The sequence below is a fragment of the Anolis sagrei genome, chromosome 5 (assembly GCF_037176765.1).
Source record: "Anolis sagrei isolate rAnoSag1 chromosome 5, rAnoSag1.mat, whole genome shotgun sequence".
In the NCBI taxonomy this organism is placed as follows: domain Eukaryota; kingdom Metazoa; phylum Chordata; class Lepidosauria; order Squamata; family Dactyloidae; genus Anolis; species Anolis sagrei.
Window position 1 is genome coordinate 95,096,629 of NC_090025.1, and position 20,494 is coordinate 95,117,122.

Sequence of the window (20,494 nt, forward strand, 5' to 3'; positions counted from 1 at the left end):
GGTCGGCCGCTCTTCCTTTTGCCTTCCACTTTCCCCAGCATAATTGTCTTCTGGAAAGATATATATATGTAATGTTCGTTTGTGGTATTCACAGAACTCAAAAACCTCTGGATGAATTGGCACCAAATTTAGACACAAGACACCTAACAACCCAATGTATGTCCTTCACTCAAAAAAATGATTTTGTCATTTGGGAGTTGTAGTTGCTGGGATTTATATTTCACCTACAATCAAAGAGCATTCTGAACCCCACCTACAATAGAATTGAACCAAACTTGGCACACAGTTCTCCCATGACCAGCAGAAAGTACTGGAAGGGTTTGGTGGGCAGTGTCCTTTGGTTTTGGAGTTGTAGTTCACCTACATCCAGAGATCACTGAGGACTCAACTGTGGATCTGGACCAAACTCTACACAACTATTCAATCTGCCCAAATGTGAACACTGGTGGAGTTTGGGGAAAATAGAATGTTAACATTTGGGAGTTGTAGTTGCTGGGATTTATACAATCACAGAGCATTCTGAATCCCACCAATGATATAATTGGGCCAAACCTCCCACACAGAACCCCCATGTGGGCCACATATGTGTGTGTGTGTGTATGTGTGTGCGTGTATGTGTGTGTTGTTCATTTGTTCAGTCATTTCCCACTCTTTATGTCCTCATGGACCAGCCCACTCCAGAGCTCCCTGTCAGCCGTCACCACCCCCAGCTCCTTCAAGGTCAATCCAGTCACTTCAAGGATCCCATCCATACATCCATTTTGCCCTTGGTCGGCCCCTCTTCCCTTTTCCTTCCATTTTCCCCAGCATCATTGTCTTCTCTAAACTTTCCTTACTTCTCATGATGTGGCCGAAGTACTTCATCTTGGCCTCTACTATTCTTCCCTCCAATGAGCAGTCGGGCTTTATTTCCTGAAGTACGGACTGGGTGGATCTTCTCGCAGTCCAAGGCACTCTCAGAACTTTCCTCCAACACCACAGTTCAAAAGCATATATCTTCCTTTGCTCAGCCTTCTCCCATCCGTAGGTGACTACGGGGAATACCATTGCTTTGACTATGCAGATCTTTGTTGCCAGTGTGATGTCTCTACTCTTCACTAGATAGATAGATAGATAGATAGATAGATAGATAGATAGATAGATAGATAGAGATAGTAGCACAGGTCTATTTCAAAAGTAGAAACAAGCATAATCCTGTTTCTGCTGCTCTATACTGAGTGAAATGGTTACAGGGAACTTGAGGAATCCAGTCTAAACCTAAACAGTCCTTTGTCTCACCCTGGTCATTCCACAGATATAGAACCCCCTTTCCCTAGTTCCAACAGACCTCACTACCTCTGAGGATGCTTGCCATAGATGCAGGCGAAAGGTCAGGAGAAATGCCTCTAGAACATGGCCATATAGCCCGAAAAAACCTACAACAACCCAATGAAGCCCTTTCTCTGCAAAGAGGTCCTTCTGAATTTTGAAAAAAATGATTGCAGAATGCCTGAAATGTGCTCTGACTTTAGTACAGCATTCCCAAACAAGGTTCTGATTTCATTGACAAAAGAAGGGGGGAAAATGAAGACTCTCATTCTGGTGAAGCCTTTGCTTGAAGTCTTGTAACTGACCCCATAAACCAGCTCTAGACAAAGTACACATTGAGCTATGTATGGCAATCTGAGGGCCATACACATATGCACACTGCAGAAAACAGGAATGTAATATGAGGCTGAATTTTTACTTGGCAACAAATTGTGTCATCAATCCAGAGAAGTGTAATATTCAGTGAGTGTGGTAGGGACACCTTTGCTGTACTCTAACTTTGCTTTCACAGTTGCAGGTTAGTGAACCATCTAAGGGCATTTTGGCTGCCTTAGAAGGGCATTTCTTCTCCCAAACATCTGAAATAGCATAATGTACATCTCTCTATAAACATGATCAGGGTCCAAGAGAAAGTATTTCATCATTTGAGTTAGGTATTCAACTCAATACTGCAGTTTCCCTAGTGAAGGAGCTTTGTTTATGTGGTTGCCTGGTTTGTGGCCTATGTAATGAATCTGAACAAGGCTGTCTGTTTTGAAAACTGGCAGATCAGCTTCCAGGAGGCTCTGGCTACTGAGACAACAGCATGTAAACAAAAAAGTAGATATGAAAAAAGACTCTATCTGGCAAGGAACTCCCTTTAATAAACAAGCTGTCATCTGGAAGCTTCCTTCTTTGGAAGCTTTTAAACAGAGGCTGGATGGCCATCTGTCTGGGGTGATTTGAATGCAATATTCCTGCTTCTTGGCAGGGGGTTGGACTGGATGGCCCATGAGGTCTCTTCCAACTCTTTGATTCTATGATTCTATGGAGATAGCAGATAATATATGAAATATCCAAATAAATATTGCTATTAATCTACAAATATCAGCCATAAATCAATGGAACAGGCCCTTGTTTTCCCAAACCATAAATGTTATAACTAGTCATTCAGTAGCTGGTGAATTCTATGACAATAGACCAGTGAGTTCATTCTGGATTGTAATCTGAACAATTAAGGGCTGTTCCTATTTTGAGGGTGAGGTTCAGTACCTTGGAAAGCTCTGACTAAATCTAAGAATGGATTCGCCACCCCACTAAAATATGTGACCACTGCACTACCAGAATTAGAAATCAGATGGTCACATGTTGCATCAGTGAATAGATGAGAGAATGATTATCAGTTCTACTTTTAATAATAATAATAATAATAATAATCTATATAAATAAAAATGTAATGTTCGTTTGTGGGATTAACAGAACTCAAAAACCAGTGGGCCAATTGACACCAAATTTGGACAGGATACACCTAACAACCCAATGTTTGTCGTTCACCCAAAATTGATTTTATCATTTGGGAGTTGTAGTTGCTGGGATTTATAGTTCACCTACAATCAAAGGGCATTCTGAACTCCACCAATGATGGAAGTGAACTAAACTTGGCACACAGGACTCCCATGACCAACACAGGACTCCCATGACCAACTCAATATTAACACAGATGGAGTTTGAGGGAAATAGACCTTGACATTTGGGAGTTGTAGTTACTGGGATTTATAGTTCACCTACAATCAAAGAGCATTCTGAACTCTACCAATTATGGCATTGAACCAAATATGGCATACAGGACTCCCCATGACCCAGAGGGTTTGGTGGGCATTGAGTTTGGGAGTTGTAGTTCACCTACATCCAGAGAGCACTGTGGACTCAAACTACGATGGCTCTGGACCAATCTTGGCACAAATATTCCTTATGCCCAAATATGAACACAGATGGAGTTTGGGGAAAATAGACCTTGACATTTGGGATTTGTAGTTACTGGGATTTATACTTCACCTACAATCAAAGAGAATTCTGAATCCCACAAACAACAGAATTGGGGCAAATTTCCCACACAGAACCCCCATACGTAAGGCCATCCAGTCCAACTCCCTTCACCAGGGGCAAGAAATTGTAATCGGAGCCCTTCTAACAAAGAGCCATCCAGCCATACATATAGATAGATATGATTCACACACACACACACACACACAGAGAGAGAGATATAGCATCATAGATTTGAAAGGAACCCCTATTTATTTATTTATTTATTTATTTATTTACTTTATTTGTATAGCGCACTCTCTCAGCCCATAGGCGACTCAGTGCGGTTTACAGCCAGGTCAATATACAAAGTGCACAACATTAGCATTTAAAACAGTAACTAAGGCAACTACATCAATATAACAATACATCAATACATCAATATAACATCAATACATCCATATAACTAATCCATCACGTCTCATCAGTAAAGTCATAATCCGATTTCCTCGTCCATTATTGCAAGTTCCAAGATCAATCAATTGGTTGCACTGCTTAATTAAACGCTTGTTCAAAGAGCCAGCAGTTCAAAGAGCCATTCTCCTGAATGCCAGCAGGGAGGGGCCCGATCTGATATCTGCAGGAAGGGCGTTCCACAGCCGAGGGGCCACCACTGAGAAGGCCCTGTCTCTCGTCCCCACCAGCCGTGCTTGTGAGGCTGGCGGGATCGAGAGCAGGGCCTCCCCAGACGATCTTAATGTCCTAACTGGTTCATACCCCTAAAGAAGGACTATGATATGCTATGATATTACATTTTATAAACATAAAAAGAGTTATACAGGGAAAGAGGGAGAACAATTTGGAATAGGAAAGTAGGAAAGGAAAGGAACAAACATTACATTTATATTTATATAGATATGCATGGGGCTATTGCGATAATGAACAAACAGGTTTGCTAGGGTAGATCCTCAGCCCCCTCCCCCTTGAATCAAACTCAGCCCTCCCCCCCGAATCAAACTCAGCACCCCCAAATCAAAATCCTGGCTACGAGCCTGCGTAAATACACCAAGGAGCACCAACAGGGTTGCAACACCCTGCTCTAGCATCTGCCTCTCAATAACTTTGTATGCTTTATCCAAGTTTGAAATGGATCAAGACCACTTCATTCCAGGAATGACTAGAGTTGTTGTGTTTAATCAGTTTTATCAGCCCTGAGCCCCTGGTCACAGAAGAGGTTACAATTATAAATAAATAGAGTAAATGTGTTGTTGCCCTCAGACTTATGTCTCATGAGAACCAAACGATTATTGTATCAAAATTAGGCACTGATTGAATTACATTCTGATCTTTATCAGAAACATTTGGTATCAATCACGGAGGGAAGAGGGAGGTGAGTTTGAAGAAATCCTTTATATACTAATTCAAGGGAATTATCATCATCATCATCATCATCATCATCATCATCATCATCATCATTTAATAACTTATTAATCGGCGTCCATCCAAGAATGCTCTAGGCGATTTACAGCTAAATTATAAAAGATAAAATACATACATACAAAAATTAAAAATTAAAAGAGATCGAATGCTCTAGTAAAAAGCCATGTCTTAAGTGCGAGAGTAAAAGGCCCTAAGTCTCTCATGGCTCTCATGTAGGGCAGCAAGGAATTCCACAAGGCAGGGGCAGAAATAGAAAAAGCCCTGCGTCTGGTCCTTTCCAAGTGCACTTCTCTAGGATCTGGTATATGGAGTAAGTCACGTTGGGCTGATTGTTGTGACCTCTGATGATGGGAGAAGGAGAGGCGGTCCCTAAGGTACGATGGACCCTGGCCGTAAAGAGTTTTAAAGGTCAAAATTAGCATCTTATAGAGGCCACGGTACTCAGTTGGAAGCCAATGTAAATGTTGCAGCACTGATGTTATATGGCATTTCATGGGCATTCTTGTGAGTAGCCTGGCTGCCGCATTCTGAACAATACGAAGGTTTCGGGTCGTAGACATCGGAAGGCGCACTTACAGGGCATTGCAATAGTCCAGCCTAGACGTGACCGTGGCATGGATGACAGTTGCCAGAGCCTCGTCAGATAGGTAGGGTGCCAGTTGCTTCGCTTGTCGTAGATGGAAAAAGGCCTGTTTGCTGGCAGCAGTGACCTGAGCTTCCATTGTCTTCTGTGAATCCAGGATGACACCTAAGCTCTTAACAGTGGTCGATGGAGATAGGGTGGCACCATCGAAGGTGGGTAATGGAGGAGTCAGACCTGCCAGGCGGCCATGCCAGAGAATCTCAATTATCCTTGTGTAGGAAATTATTGTTTGTGTACAGTTATTAACTTTGGCTAGATACACCTGTGTGCCTTGCTCATGAATAAATAGCTGTCTTTTCCTTTTAAATGAAATGGATCAGGGCCAAAGAAAAGTTCACAACATCAGGAAGCTGAGGCATAACTCAGAAAGCTGTTGTTAAAATATAATTACTTACAGATACAGTTGTATCATAAATATTATAATGACATTTTAAAAAGTACATTGCTTCCTCCATATTTCAAACATAACCAAAATAAATTCAAGCTGCTGAGTTGTGTGGTACAAACCACACTTTCCTTCCGCTCACCAAATTATTGCTTCAATGCACATAACAGAGCATGAAGTAGTATCATGAAGCATAGCATGAATTGGCTCTTGAGGCACAAAATGAGCTTCCGCCTCACTTAATGAATACGCACTCTGCATGACAGACTTATTGGTAATTTCGCTAATCTCAGTTTGAAGTTTCCTTCCAAATTGATTGATGCTTGGGCACAATCACAGCATGTAAATAAGATCCAGAACTGCTGCAACCGGGATTGTGGTGCAGCTGGCTGAGTGTCAGCTGCATTAAGATCACTCTGACCAAAAGGTCATGAGTTCGAAGCCAGCCCGGGTTGGAGTGGGTTGCCAACCAATTGTGTGTAGCCTGTTGTTGACCTTTACAACCCGAAAGACAGTTGCATCTGTCAAGTAGGAAAATTAGGTACCACCTTAAAGTGTGGGGAGGCTAAATTAACTAATTTATGAGGCCATAAAGAAGACTCCAGCAGAGCATTCCAGCGGGGAAGCATGCGGGGAATGTGGAAGTGCTTCATCAGCGTCGCAGATGGACAATGAAAGCGACAGCTCCCCTGGCGACCGGAAAAAGTTAAATATCCTCTGTGTATGTCTGTATATGTTTGTATGTCAAAACTGGCACTGAATGTTTGCCATATATGTGTACACTGTAATCCGCCCTGAGTCCCCTGCGAGGGAGAAGGGCAGAATATAAAAGCTGTAAATAAATAAATAAATAAACCCCACCAACATCACACTGAAGCCCCCCCCCCCCCACATAGCCATGCAACATAGAATATCAAGGCAGAAGAGCCCACACTATCTGCTTTGAACTGGTTTATCTGAATCCACAATGCCATATATTCCAGTTCAAAGGAGAAAATGTGGGATTTTATTCAGCTGTGTGGAAAGGTCCTAAATTTTCATGTATGTTATGGACCAATTATACCATCTAATGTTGATTTAAAAGCATTTCCCCATATATTATCCTAAAACAGACAGAATTGGTATTTTCTGGCAAAGAAAAGCCCAATATCATTACAGGCCATGATCAATTCCCCAGACTTCCCTTAAACTTTTTATAGAAACTGGCAGCCAGTGTTATCCTATATACTGAAAGTAACAAGCCTGTAGTCTCGCCTTGTAGTTGTTAACCATTTTTAAAAGCTGTACGACTTCTAGGCCCATTGTTCAGAAGATTAAAATTTAATTGCAGGGAACAAATGATGATGTGATTGAAATCATTTATATTTCTAGTTGTTGGTCTAAACCCAAACGTTAACCCCAACTTTGTAAATGAGCAGTTTTGTAACGGCAGACGATGACTGAGGGTTAAAAGACCTAAACTTTCCCTCTGGAATATAGATGAGAAATCAGATATCTATATAAATAAAAATGTAATGTTCGTTTGTGGGATTAACAGAACTCAAAAACCACTGGACAAATTATCACCAAATTTGGACACAAGACACCTAACAACCCAATGTATGTCCTTCACTCAAAAAATAGATTTTGTCATTTGGGAGTTGTAGTTGCTGGGATTTATAGTTCATCTACAATCACAGAGCATTCTGAACCCCACCAACGATAGAATTGGGCCAAACCTCCCACACAGAACCCCCATGAAGGCCACAGCAACGTGTGGCAGGGGACGGCTAGTAGACTGATATTTATGTTGCTGTTGTTCATTCGTTCAGTCATCTCCGACTGTTCGTGACCTCAAGGACCAGCCCACGCCAGAGCTCCCTGTCAGCCATCACCACCCCCAGCTCCTTCAAGGTCAGTCCAGTCACTTCAAGGATGCCATCCATCCATCTTGCCCTTGGTCGGCCCCTCTTCCTTTTACCTTCCACTTTCCCCAGCATAATTGTCTTCTCTAGGCGTTGCTGTCTCCTCATGATGCAGCCAAAGTACTTCAACTTTGTCTCTAGTATCCTTCCCTCCAATGAGCAGTCGAGCTTTATTTCCTGGAGGATGGACTGGTTGGATCTTCTCGCAGTCCAAGGCACTCTCAGGACTTTCCTCCAACACCACAGCTCAAAAGCATCTATCTTCCTTCACTTAGCCTTCCCTAAGGACCAGCTCTCACATCCATAGGTTACTACAGGGAATACCATGGCTTTGACTATGCGGATCTTTGTTGCCAGTGTGATGTCTCTACTCTTTACTATTTTATCGAGATTGGACATTGCTCTCCTCCCAAGAAGTAAGCGTGTTTTGATTTCCTGGCCACAGTCTACATCTACAGTAATCTTTGCACCTAGAAATACAAAGTCTGTCATGGCCTCCACATTTTCTCCCTCTATTTTCCAGTTGTCAATTATTCTTGTTGCCATAATCTTGGTTTTTTTTTATGTTTAGCTGCAACCCAGCTTTTGCGCTATGTTCTTTCACCAGGTCTTTCCAAAAAGAAAGACATATTTATAGTGTTGAATATTTCTCCCTCCCCGGTGGAATCCCCACTACCTCTCTTTAGACTGCCTTTGGATGATCTCGTGGGTTGAGTTAGGTTTTAATAACTACTTGTATTGGTTTTTAGCTTTGATTTTAAAATGTGTTGAAGTTTGAAGTATATAACCCCTTGGGTTTGATGTGGATGTACGGGCTGGGTCCCTCTGTTATGATCTGGTCATCGACCGTAATAAAGTTTACTTACTTGTAACCAGGATAAATTCAAAGTCTGTAATCTAGCCAAGACAAAAAGTTAGATTTTGACAATATGGCATTTAAAACAATATTTGTTTTATTCAATTAATATACTCATATAAGATGTGTTCTTATATTATATAATATAATACAAGAACACATCTCACCACACTAAAACAGTGGATGTGGCTCTTAATGAGACATGCCACATTGTCACAGGGTGTCTGCGCCCTACACCATTGGAGAAATTACACTGCTTAGCCGGTATTGCACCACCTGACATCCGCCAGGAAGTAGCAGCCAATAGTGAAAGGACCAAGGCAGAGACATCTCCAGCTTATCCCTTGTTTGGGTATCAGCCAGCACGTCAACGACTTAAATCAAGAAATAGTTTCTTAGATCTACAGAGACACTCACTGGAACACCTCAGTAAGCGAGAGTCCAAAAGTGGCAGGTCCAAACCCAGCACCTCAATCCGTGGGTGATACCAGATGAGAGACTCCCCCCTGGGCACACAGAAGACCGCTGAACAGACCGCTGAACAGACTGCACTCTGGCACCACGAGAAGCAGAGCCAACCATAAGAAATGGGGCTACAAAGTTGAATCTACGACATGCGAGTGTGGAGAAGAGCGAAGCACTGACCACCTGCTGCAATGCAACCTGAGCCCTGCTACATGCACAATGGAGGACCTTCTTGCGGCAACACCAGAGGCACTCCAAGTGGCCAGATACTGGTCAAAGGACATTTAATCAACTACCAAGTTTGCAAAATTTGTGTTTTTCTTATCTGTTTGTTTGTTTTGTTCTGTTAGAAATGTAATACAATGGTTGCTGATGACACGATAAATAAATATTAATATACTTCATTTTTTCCAACAAGATGTCTTACAACAAAGTTAAAACAAAACACAGGGGGGCCTTGTTATCTGCTGAAGTTGCCCCATGGATACTAAAATCTGCATAGTAAAATTGTTTCTCTTATATACAATTATTAAATCAAGATTTGCTTTTTGGATTTTCTTTTAAATGTTTTCAAGTTGTGATTGATTAATAAGTGATATAGACTGTGGATACGGAGGTCTAACCGTATGCCATATTTTCCCAAAGTGGCTCAAAATTTGAAATAATTGTAATTTAGTTAGAATCATACAAAAGGTCAAAATTTAATCTGAATAATTTTTTCATAATATTCCAAACTTCATTCATTCTTGCTATGTCATGCATAAGCATAATGTTAAACTACAGGAGTGGGGTTTTTGGTAACTCATCTTCTGGGTAGCATCTAGTCCATATCCCAATTCACTTTGGTGTGTTCTGAGCTCCCTGCTCTCCAATCCTGGTATTTTGGTAATCTGCACATGAAATTCCAGGAAGCAAATAGTCTCTAGACCACCAAAGAAGAACTCTTCTTCCCAGCCTCCTCCTACCCCCCTCCCCTGCAAATTTGTGTTAATAAAGTTAGACTTAAAATAATTTATCTGGCCCTTCCCACTGTTCACTTACTTTTTGTTTATGTATTAGAAACAGCAGGCCAGAAATATCAGCAATCAAGAGTGATGAAAATACTAAATGTAAAACAACCATTGCATTAATATGAGGTTGTCAGAAAGACTTAGATGAATATATGATTTTAACAGTAAATATTGTGACTTTAATCAAGTAACTATATGTATTTCCTAATACCTTAGCTGGTATTTTTTCCATTGTTTATGTTAGATTTACATAGCTATCATATGATGAATAACCTCTAAAATTAAGTTCTATGTGAGAGGACATCATAATCTCTATTTTCAATATATAAGCATCTAGGAATTCTGGAGTTCCTTCCCAGTTGGCTCAGGTTAGTAAGAAACCTGTCAAATGCTCCACACAGTATTGTCTGACAAAGCAGTGTGTTCCTTGCCCAAGAAAGACATGAGAACTGTGTTTTAAAATTCAAATATATTGGGGTTTGAGTTATTTGATACAGTTTTGATTGGTATGGCAATATTAATAACTGGTCTGTTGTTATGAGGCTACAAGGCTAACACAGTTAAGACTGTCTGTAGTGAAATTGCTACTCTATGTTAAAGTTTTGGTGTATAGCTCTATGTTTACATATGGCAGATAGGGAAGAATAGGCACAGACAGGGTAGCAACAGCAGAGATAGGATTCATTTGCATATGTGAAGCCGATTGGTCATATGCAGATTAGTGTAGGCCCAGGATTTGAAAAGGCTGCTAGGCCAAAATGACAGTTGGGGAGAGCAGAGCTGAACACCCCAAAGGGGCAGAGCCAAGGTTATAAAAGAGGCAGTTAGAGTGAGGGAGTTTGAAAACGGCAGTTAGGAATCTGTGTGTGAAGAGGAGAGTTGGTTTTTGAGTGTCTGATAGAAATAAGCAGTTATGAAGATGTGTTAAAGACTTCTGATATAGAGAAGCAGTTACTTAAATAGAGTTCGAGTTTTAAGGAACATAAAGAAGTCTAGTGTTGCCTTAGTTCAGAATATAATTCAGCCAAGAGTGTGTAAAGCAAGTAGCATGTTTGTGAATGTGAAACACTGATAGTTTATTTAGAAAAGTTAACCAAGTAAATGATGCTGACTGTAAGCCTCAAGATTGCAACAAAATACAAATGTAACCACAAGCATTGGAGCCAGAAGTTATAAATAAACTGTGATACTTTGTTGTACACAAGAGTGTTTCATTACCTGTGATATAAAGTACAAAGATTTAACAGCACACAGAAAGTCCCAGCCAATACAAAAGAAGAAACTGAATCAGTATAAGGCAGCAAAGAAGTTTTTAAAAGAGGAAATAGTCTCTCTCCGTTGTCTCACCATCATACAGGTTTGCAGGACAATGAGCTGCTTACTGGTGCCAATGGGAGGGCAAATGCAGTCTTTAAGTCACCTGTTGACTTATGGCAACCCCATGAATTCCATTAGATTTTCCTAGGAAAGTAGTACTCAAAGATTGTTTTCCCAGATCCTTCTCAAATACAGCAAGATAGATAGATAGATAGATAGATAGATAGATAGACAGACAGACAGACATGGGTAAGAGTTCTCCTCAAAAGAATGAACAGGAAGGCCCTCAAATGCCATATAAATGGTTTATCATAGTCTGAAGTGACATGAGGCATTTACTTTACATTTGTCCTCACCAGTGATTCATTTATTTATTTATAGTGCATTAATACCATTTAACATAATTAATTTCCATTAACAACCATTACATCACACTAATATTCCATTAAAGGCCCTATGCTTATTAAGTCCAGATTCGCCTATCATCTAGATGACTCACTGACAATAGAAACATTTTGCACAGAATGTTCAGTGCTAAATGTATGGAATCTGAATATGTCTTACTGGATGAAGATATCGCAGACTCTGAGAATCCTTTGGTGTAAAAGCAACATTCCCATACAAACTGATGCACGTTTAGCTCATTTCCATGATGAGGTGAACTAAAATACTTTTGTGTATAAAGAGTATAGAGGGCTGTCTCCCATGCCTCATTTGTAAAAATACTGTCAGATTTTAAAAATTTCTTTTGGAACACATTTCACTAAAAAAAACTAGGAAATTTTTCAGCTAAGTACATTATGTTTTTGAAAAAAAATAGTTAAAACCCCATTCACATTGTGCCACGATTGTTATTATTAACATATTTATTTATTTAGTTATTATTCAAACTTATATGCCGCCACTCCCCTTCGGCCAAGTCAGACTTGGGGCACAAGTTTTAATTTTGCAAAAGTTCCCCTGACCACTGCTGAAACGTGAGGTTCCAGACTCAGTGATGAGTCCAGGATCACTCCCAAGTTGCGAACTTGTGCCTTCAGAGAGTGTGTAACCCTTTCCAGCACAGGCTGTAACCCTATACCCTATTCGGCCTTGCGACTGACCAGGAGTATTTCGATTTGTTCACCTTCATCCAGCTGCCAAGCACCGGTTCAGCCTCCTTAGTTGCAGGTGAAAAGGAGTGGTAAAGGGAGATTCTACAGTAACTTCCACTGGAAGCATAAACCCAGTGTTGCTCTAGCATGGCAAGATTTACCTTAAGGTAAATCGATTTTTCGATAAATTGATTTTTTCAGATTTTAAGATTTTCTGCCTCCCTCATCTCACTGGTATGAATTGTGATATTAAATTATGAGACTGAAAACAGAGATTTTTTAAAAGGTGAAATCAGATTATCTGTTAAATTATTCAATAATAATAGAAGAGGTACTAGGTACATTTTCTAGAGTCAACTAGCAAGCTGCCAGGATGGCAGAAAGTTCTGTAAAACATGACATTTTGATGTATGGAAGACTCATAAACTTTAGTTTGTCAGTTAGCATTGGCACGTACTTCTTCCAAATGGGCTGAAAAACAAATATGTAGTTTGGTCAAATCCTTCCAGTTTCCTGGCAAAAAGAAAGATTTCCCTGAGGCATTTGGCATCTCATAGAGGCTTCCATGGAGGTAAAATCATCAGCAAGTATTTGCTTTTCACTTTTTTCTTAGTGAGTTGTAACTCAACAGCCAACATCTCTCAAGCTTAAGGTATACACAGCCAGTAAAAGCATAGGGTATATCCCTTACCCTAAAACTGTATGTTGGCAAGTGATTGCATATTTTTCATCAACCTAAAACAATCAGCATGCCAGGAAGTTTCAAAACAACAACGGCAGAATGTCATCTCCGTGCCTTAACTTCTCTGTATGATTTTCAACACTATGAAAAATTAATAGTGTTTCAGAATAGAACATGCCATTTCCTGCAGAATTCTGGAGTTTGTAGTTTAGTAGGCTGTTAAAGACTCCTCCCTAACATACAATGCCCAGAATTCTCCAGGAAACAGCAACCAGATTTTAAGTGGATTTTTTCTCTAGTGTGATGAGGCCCAATGTTGATTACTTCACTTAATTTGAAATGGGATCAGCCAGTTCTGCTATATTCCTCTCTTCACACCTCATTTTACTGAATAGGACCTTGGACTTGTATGCCCACATTGTGCCCTGATGGTAATATTGAATCATTTAGAAGTTCTGCTTACCTCTGTCACCTGGGTTGGCTATACACTGTAGAATGGATTCAATTTGACCACTTTGCCTCCCATAGTTCAGTGTTATCAAATCCTGGGATTTGTGGTTTGGCAAGGCATCAGCACTCTTTGTTAAAGAAGGTTGAAGTCCTTGTAAAAATACAGCTCACAGGATTCCACAGTATTGAGCTGTGGCAGTTAAAGTAGTGCTAAATTGTAATCATTCTACAGTGTAAGCACGCTCCTGGATATGCCATCGATTCAGTGAATTTAAAAATCCTACTTGATGTTTATTTTATTTTTGTTCACATAAAACTGGAAAATTGGAAGCTAAGACCAGTGTCTGAAACAGACACCAAAAAGTTCACAAGATGGAAAATTCTCATCCAATTTTCCATCTTGTGAACATTTTGGTGTCTGTTCATATACTATTTCCTGTGATCTCAAATTATTGTGCATAAAGTTGCAGAGAGTGCCTGTCAGAGTTCAGAAGATGCTCAGCAGAAGGAATGCTAGACCAGCAGACACTGAGTTGCAAAATAAGGACTCTGCAGGCTTTGAGTTACAAAAGAAACTAAGTTTACTAAGTACACACATCAGACACGTCTTTCTACAGCGAGCTACAATTCAGGAACAAGTCAAAACGAAAGCCTCTTCTAATCTGCTTATCTTCTCTTGCTGAGACTGGCTACTCCCTTCTGTTCCCGGCAAGAGCAAACCTTATCTTACTTTTCTCAAGTTCACTTAATCACAGCCTCATAGTATAAACAGTTTGCACAGCATTTCTAATGTATTGCAAATATGGATGCCACTACAGGGGCATCCATATTTGCAATACATAGAAGCACATTTAAAACACATACATAACTAAATTAATCCTGACAATCCCCCCTTTTTAAATGTGATTCTATAACTCTAATACATACATGTAATCTGCATAACTCTAACTTCTTAACTCTTAAGTACAACATTCATTTTGTTCCCTTAATTTCTTAACAACTCTATTACATCTCTATTACATACAATTACTTCTCTTCATTTCTTAATACATTTCATTACTTCTTATAACTTTAATAACCATTACATTTCATAACCAGAATAACTCTATAACTCTATGTCATGTATTAGCTTCTTATACTCAATACATCAATACAACAATACAGGGGAAAAATGCATCATAATATCAATCAACACTCTTGAAAAACTACAATACACAAAACACATTGCATTTAGCAAAGGCACATACACTTCAGTAGAACACAGTTTCAAAACATTGCATCAATACATTTTTGTATCTTTGAACCAAATCAAACCAAATTCATTTCAATACAGAACACAATTTTGAACACTTTTGAAAACTAGAAATCACCATCATCCTGCATACATCTTATTCTTCTTCTACTGGCTGGAAACTGAGAAGATGTTCTACTTTATTTTAAATCCATGTTGCTTAATGAAATAGCTGAATACTGTTGTAAGATTCTCTCTGTGAGCTAGCACATGACTCTTACTTACATCAGTAACTAGCATGACAGATTAAACCAGGGGGATGGTGGCTTTGAGGACTTAATAAAAATGAAAATAGTAATGAGAACAGAGCATATAAGAATGTATTTAATCAGGAGGAGGAAACTACACAGGAAACAATGGGAATAATTCATAAAAATATAGCTGAATATAGTACAAAAACTACCTGTAAACTGTAAGTCTCTCAACAAGGAGAAAAGATCATATTTCACCTCACAATCATCATCACTTTATAATCATAAAAGCACCCTGTTTTTTCAGGATTGTGATTATCTGTCATTTCTGAGTGGATAGATTTTGTCATATTCTTATCTGTAAACTTCAAGGTCAAGCTGAGCTCTTGGATGAAAGACCACCAATGAATACCAGATGCTGTTGGCTATATTGCAGAAAGAGGAACTGGTAAAATTACCTCTGGATATTCCATACCTAAGAAAATCCTATAAATCCATAGAGTCTCCATAAATTGATAGGCGATATGAAGGCACATGCATACATACATATTCCAGGAACCTATGAAAAGTCCCCAAGTAGTCCATGGAAACAAAGGTCTTCACATCCCGTTGGGAAATGGTATTTATTTATTATTTTTCTAACTTATATGCCACAACTCCCCTAGGGCTCGGAGCGGCTTACAAAACAAACTGGAATCTAACACAAATTAAAACAACAGATCAAAGGTCAAAATATTCAAGATATGTTACTTCCAATCTGGGAGCTAGCATAGAAGTCTGAATCCTATTGGTTTGCCCTGGAATAGGCTCATTGAATGATGAGGCAACACAAAGGTAAATTGTATTATTTGTGTCTACACTAGGTGTGACTAATAGTAATGTTCAGGTTTCAGCTTGCGCCAATACCAGTAGCCATAGTTAATTTTCTCCCCAACAAATTTCTCAAATCTCATCTCAGAAGAATCTACTGATTACCACAACCATCCTACTAGGTTAAGTGAGGGATATATGAAGTTGTTTGTGTCAGAAATTTCTTACTATTCATTTTCTTTCATTGGATGGGCAAGTTTTATGAGAGGGAAAAAGTAAACGATTTCTGTATTTTTCATTAATTCCAACCACATTTTTTATAGATGGTTTGGCTCTTGGCTTTATGCCTGCCAATTCGCAGCTGCTATCTTGGCTCTGATCTCTTGCTTTGACCTTTATTGCTTGGTCTTTGATTCTAGTAGGCTACTGAATTTTGCCTTCAGCTGTAGTTCTCCAAATTTTGGGTTTTGACTACCTGACACTTACCTTGTCCATTGCCAGCCCACAGACTCCTGGCAGCAGCATGCCCATGCTCTATAAAGTTTAAAAAATTATATGTCACATAATATCTGACAGATTGCGAGAACAAATGTCTGTTGTCAACCAGCCTCTCCTACTTTGATCCAAGAATTTTTGAATGCCTACCACATCCAAACAACCCATATTCACCAAACCCTCCCCTGTGGTGCACTCTTTTAACACAGTAGAATGCAGCATTGTGTGGAAGAAAATACTGTGCCAGATGGAAATGTTTCTAGATAATATATGAGTTAATACAAGATTACAGAAAGGTATTTAGCACACAAAACTACTAACAGTTGTGTTATTCTTGATAGTTGACACATACCATGTTGAACATCCCCATATTACATCTCTCTTCATTAAGTATCATTCATCTGGACTTCATAAAGGTCAAAGCATCTCTTGCTTTGACCTTTATTGCTTGGTCTTGCTTGGACACCTTCATAAGGACTATGAAGAATTAAGAAACTACTGTTGTTCCTCAATTTGTAAATTATTTTACAGCATTCAAAAAACAAAACAACAAAAAAGAAAGAAAAAAGAGGCAAATATAAAATATAAAATAAAAGGAAAGGAAATCAGCAAGTTTGGGGATAATGAAGGCAAGGAAAATACTAAACTTAAAAAGCTAGTAGTAGCACAATTTTGAAATCCAAGATTACTATGAAGGAGAAATGACAAGAAAAACAAAGTGGTAATATCTTGAAATTTCAGTGTTTTAAGTGGTAAATTAATTTTTAAAAATTAGCATTCCAGGCTCATTGATGCAGAAATGTCAATTCTTGCTAGGGCACCGCTCATAGGAATGCCCATTACTCCTCGTTACTGAAGCAATTCAACACAGGCAAATTTGACAGGACCCATCCCACATTTTTCCTCACTTTCTCCTGTTTCCACACAAATCATCAGCTCAGAAGATGAGTTTTTCTTGCCCCCCTCCCCCATTCCTTAACACTTCTAAAACAGCATCATGGGTGACAGGGGGATATGTAATGGGACCATTGTACTTGGTCTCTTTAATGTTTTAGTGTAAAGTGTTTAGGGCCCATAATTGAATTGTCAGAGTTGAGGGCGAAGCGCAGCAGAAGGATTGCTAGATCAGCAGACACTGTGTTTCAAATAAGGACTCTGCAGGCTTTCAGTTACAAAAGAAACTAAGTTTTACTAAATACATTCAGACACGTCTTGCTACAGCGAGCTACAATCAGGAACAGTTCAAAAGCGAAAGTCTCTGCACATCTGCTTATCTCTCTTCTCTCTGGCTGAGACGGGATCCTCCCTTCTGTTCCCAGCAAGAGCAAATATTATCTCACTTCTCTCAAGGTTACATAGTCACAGCTTCATGAATAAACAATCTGCATAGCATTGTCGAAGGCTTTCATGGCTGGAATCACTAGGTTCTTGTGGGTTTTTTCGGGCTATAGAGCCATGTTCTAGAGGCATTTCTCCTGACGTTTCGCCTGCATCTATGGCAAGCATCCTCTGAGGATGCTTGCCATAGATGCAGGCGAAACGTCAGGAGAAATGCCTCTAGAACATGGCTCTATAGCCCGAAAAAACCCACAAGAACCTAATCTGCATAGCATTTCTAATACACAGTAGAATCCAACTTGGAAATACATAGAAGCACATTTAAAACACACATATAACTAAATTAATCCTGACATAGTAGAGGTGTGGAATTTGGCCAAAAGGCATCCCATTTTGGGGCCCATTGTTGGTTGACCTTTCATTCTGTTTACTGGGAAGTTACTCGAAAGGGGAGGGATATTGCTGTTTTCATTTGGCAAAAATTTGACCCATTGGCTACAATGGGAACATTTTAAAGGCTCAATCCTCAGTCATTTTAAGGTCTATCTGCATGAAACCTACCTCAGTTTTAGACCTGTTTTACAACTGTAGGCCTGCCAAGTTTCAAAACAAATAATAATAATAATAATAATAATAATAATAATAATAATAAACCTTTATTTATACCCCGCTACCATCTCCCGCAGGACTCAGTGTGGCTTACAAGAGGCCGAAACAAAAAACACAACAACAACAACACAACAATAAATAACTCATAGCAAAGCAAAACAATAACAAAAATTACGACACATTTAAAAACCTGTGGCAGGACCAAATGAAATGGTTAATTTTTTTTAAAAGAAATGCTGGGCATGTCCAGGTGAAATAGGATGGATATTTTAGGGATAAGTGGGTGTGCAGACAATTCTAACTCTTTTGTAAAGTGCATTTGGGACAAATTGCTTGAGATTCACCAACCTACTGATTTTAAAGAATTATTTTAAGTTTTAACCATAACATTTTTTAAAAAATAAGACAAACCTTAAGAGAGGGTTCTGGGAATTGTAGTCACCGGTTGTGTCTATTCTCAGCCAATCAGAGCATGGACACAACCAGGCTTTTTATTAGCTGAGAAACAGAGAGAGAGAGAGAGAAAAAACTTCAACTCCCATCATGCTCAGAAAAGAACTTTTCAATGCTGACTCTATTCAAGTGCTGCAAGAAAAGCGAGTTCCCAGCAGGGTCCTCTCTGGAGGAGGAGCCTAGGAAACCAAAGGCTGCTGCCGAGGGAGGGAAAAAAATGCTGCAATAATTCCATCTTCTCCAGGAGCCCTGCAGCAGCCCCTGCCTCAGGTATATTGCAGACTTAAATCTCTCCTCTCCATAGCTGATAAAATCTGGCTCCCTTCGCCTCAGTCTGTTTCAGAGATTATACAAAATGACCCACAGCCTAGTGCTTAGAAACCAGGGAGGGGGGGATGTATGGGATAACATACTTAGAAGAATGTTTAGAAATTGCTTGCTAACTTCTAGAAGAAACTGTCAGCACAGAATGCAATCTAGATTCTTGTTGCAAAAATGAAAACTCTGAGAACATAATAGCATATTGGACCCGCTGCTCACAATGGAGGCCCAGGTCTCTGCTGTGAGCAGATTTGCATTTTTCCATCTATGTCAGGCTAGGTGACTGTCTCCCTACCTATCTAGGAACGACCTGGGCTACGGTGATCCAGGTGACGGACATCTCGAGGCTTGACTACTATAACACCCTGTACATTGGCCTTTCTTTGTCAGTGATCCAGAAACTGAAGCTGGTGCAAAATGTGGCGGCTTGTCTTCTCGCCGGAGTGCCAGCGAGGTGTATCACCCCAATCCTCCAACAGCTGCACTGGCTTTCGATTGAGTACCGAATCACTTTCAAGGTGCTTTAAGGCCTTACATGGTCTGGGGCCGGCGTTCCTGAGGGCCCGCTTATCCCTCTACCAACCCCAGAGATTACTCCGGGCTGAAGACCAAAATTTGCTTGCAGTCCCCAATATCCGGACTTATCATTTGTCATCTACTAGGCATAGAGCTTTCTCGATCGTGGCCCCTTATTTATGGAATGCCTTGCCGGTTGAAACTCGAACCATCCGAGACCTACTCGCTTTTCGGAAAGCCTGTAAACTTTTATTTTCCGGCAAGCTTTTGACGGGTGAACAACCCGGACTATGCCTGTTCTCGCTGCCTATTGTTTTGTTATTGTTATTTTTTAAGCTAATTGTATTGTTTTAATCTGCTTCTGCAAACCGCTCCGAGCCAAATTGGGAGTAGCGGTATACAAGTTAAATAAATACATAAATAATAATAATATAAGGTCCTCAAATGAATTGCTCTGGTTATCCCTTTGTGATACTGCAAATTCCTTCATGAAGCAGGCATTGCCATTCACTGGAATTGATCCTTTGATTTTCCCCTCTCCAATGTTCTTCCATTCACCCCTTCTTCTGAGTCATTCCCAGAAGTCCTAGAATTCTCTGTTTGCTCAGCCTGAATCCTATAACCTTCAGAAATCAAAGCCCAGCCAGTTTCAGCTACTGATAATTGTGGCCTTGTTTCTCAGAACTCACAACTCTTGCTTTAAAGTGTAAACACATTTCTAATCTCTCTTGCATTGCAGCCTGGTTCATGCATTTTTTATTAAGCACTTTTAATTGTCTGCCTTAGATGCCTAATATAGGCCAGATTATCTATTTCAAATGAACTAATTAGCTCCCTTGCTAGAGATCATATGGGTACAATGTCAGTTTCCAAACAACCATTGCTGTGTATCTTTTTATTCACTTTGAGATACGA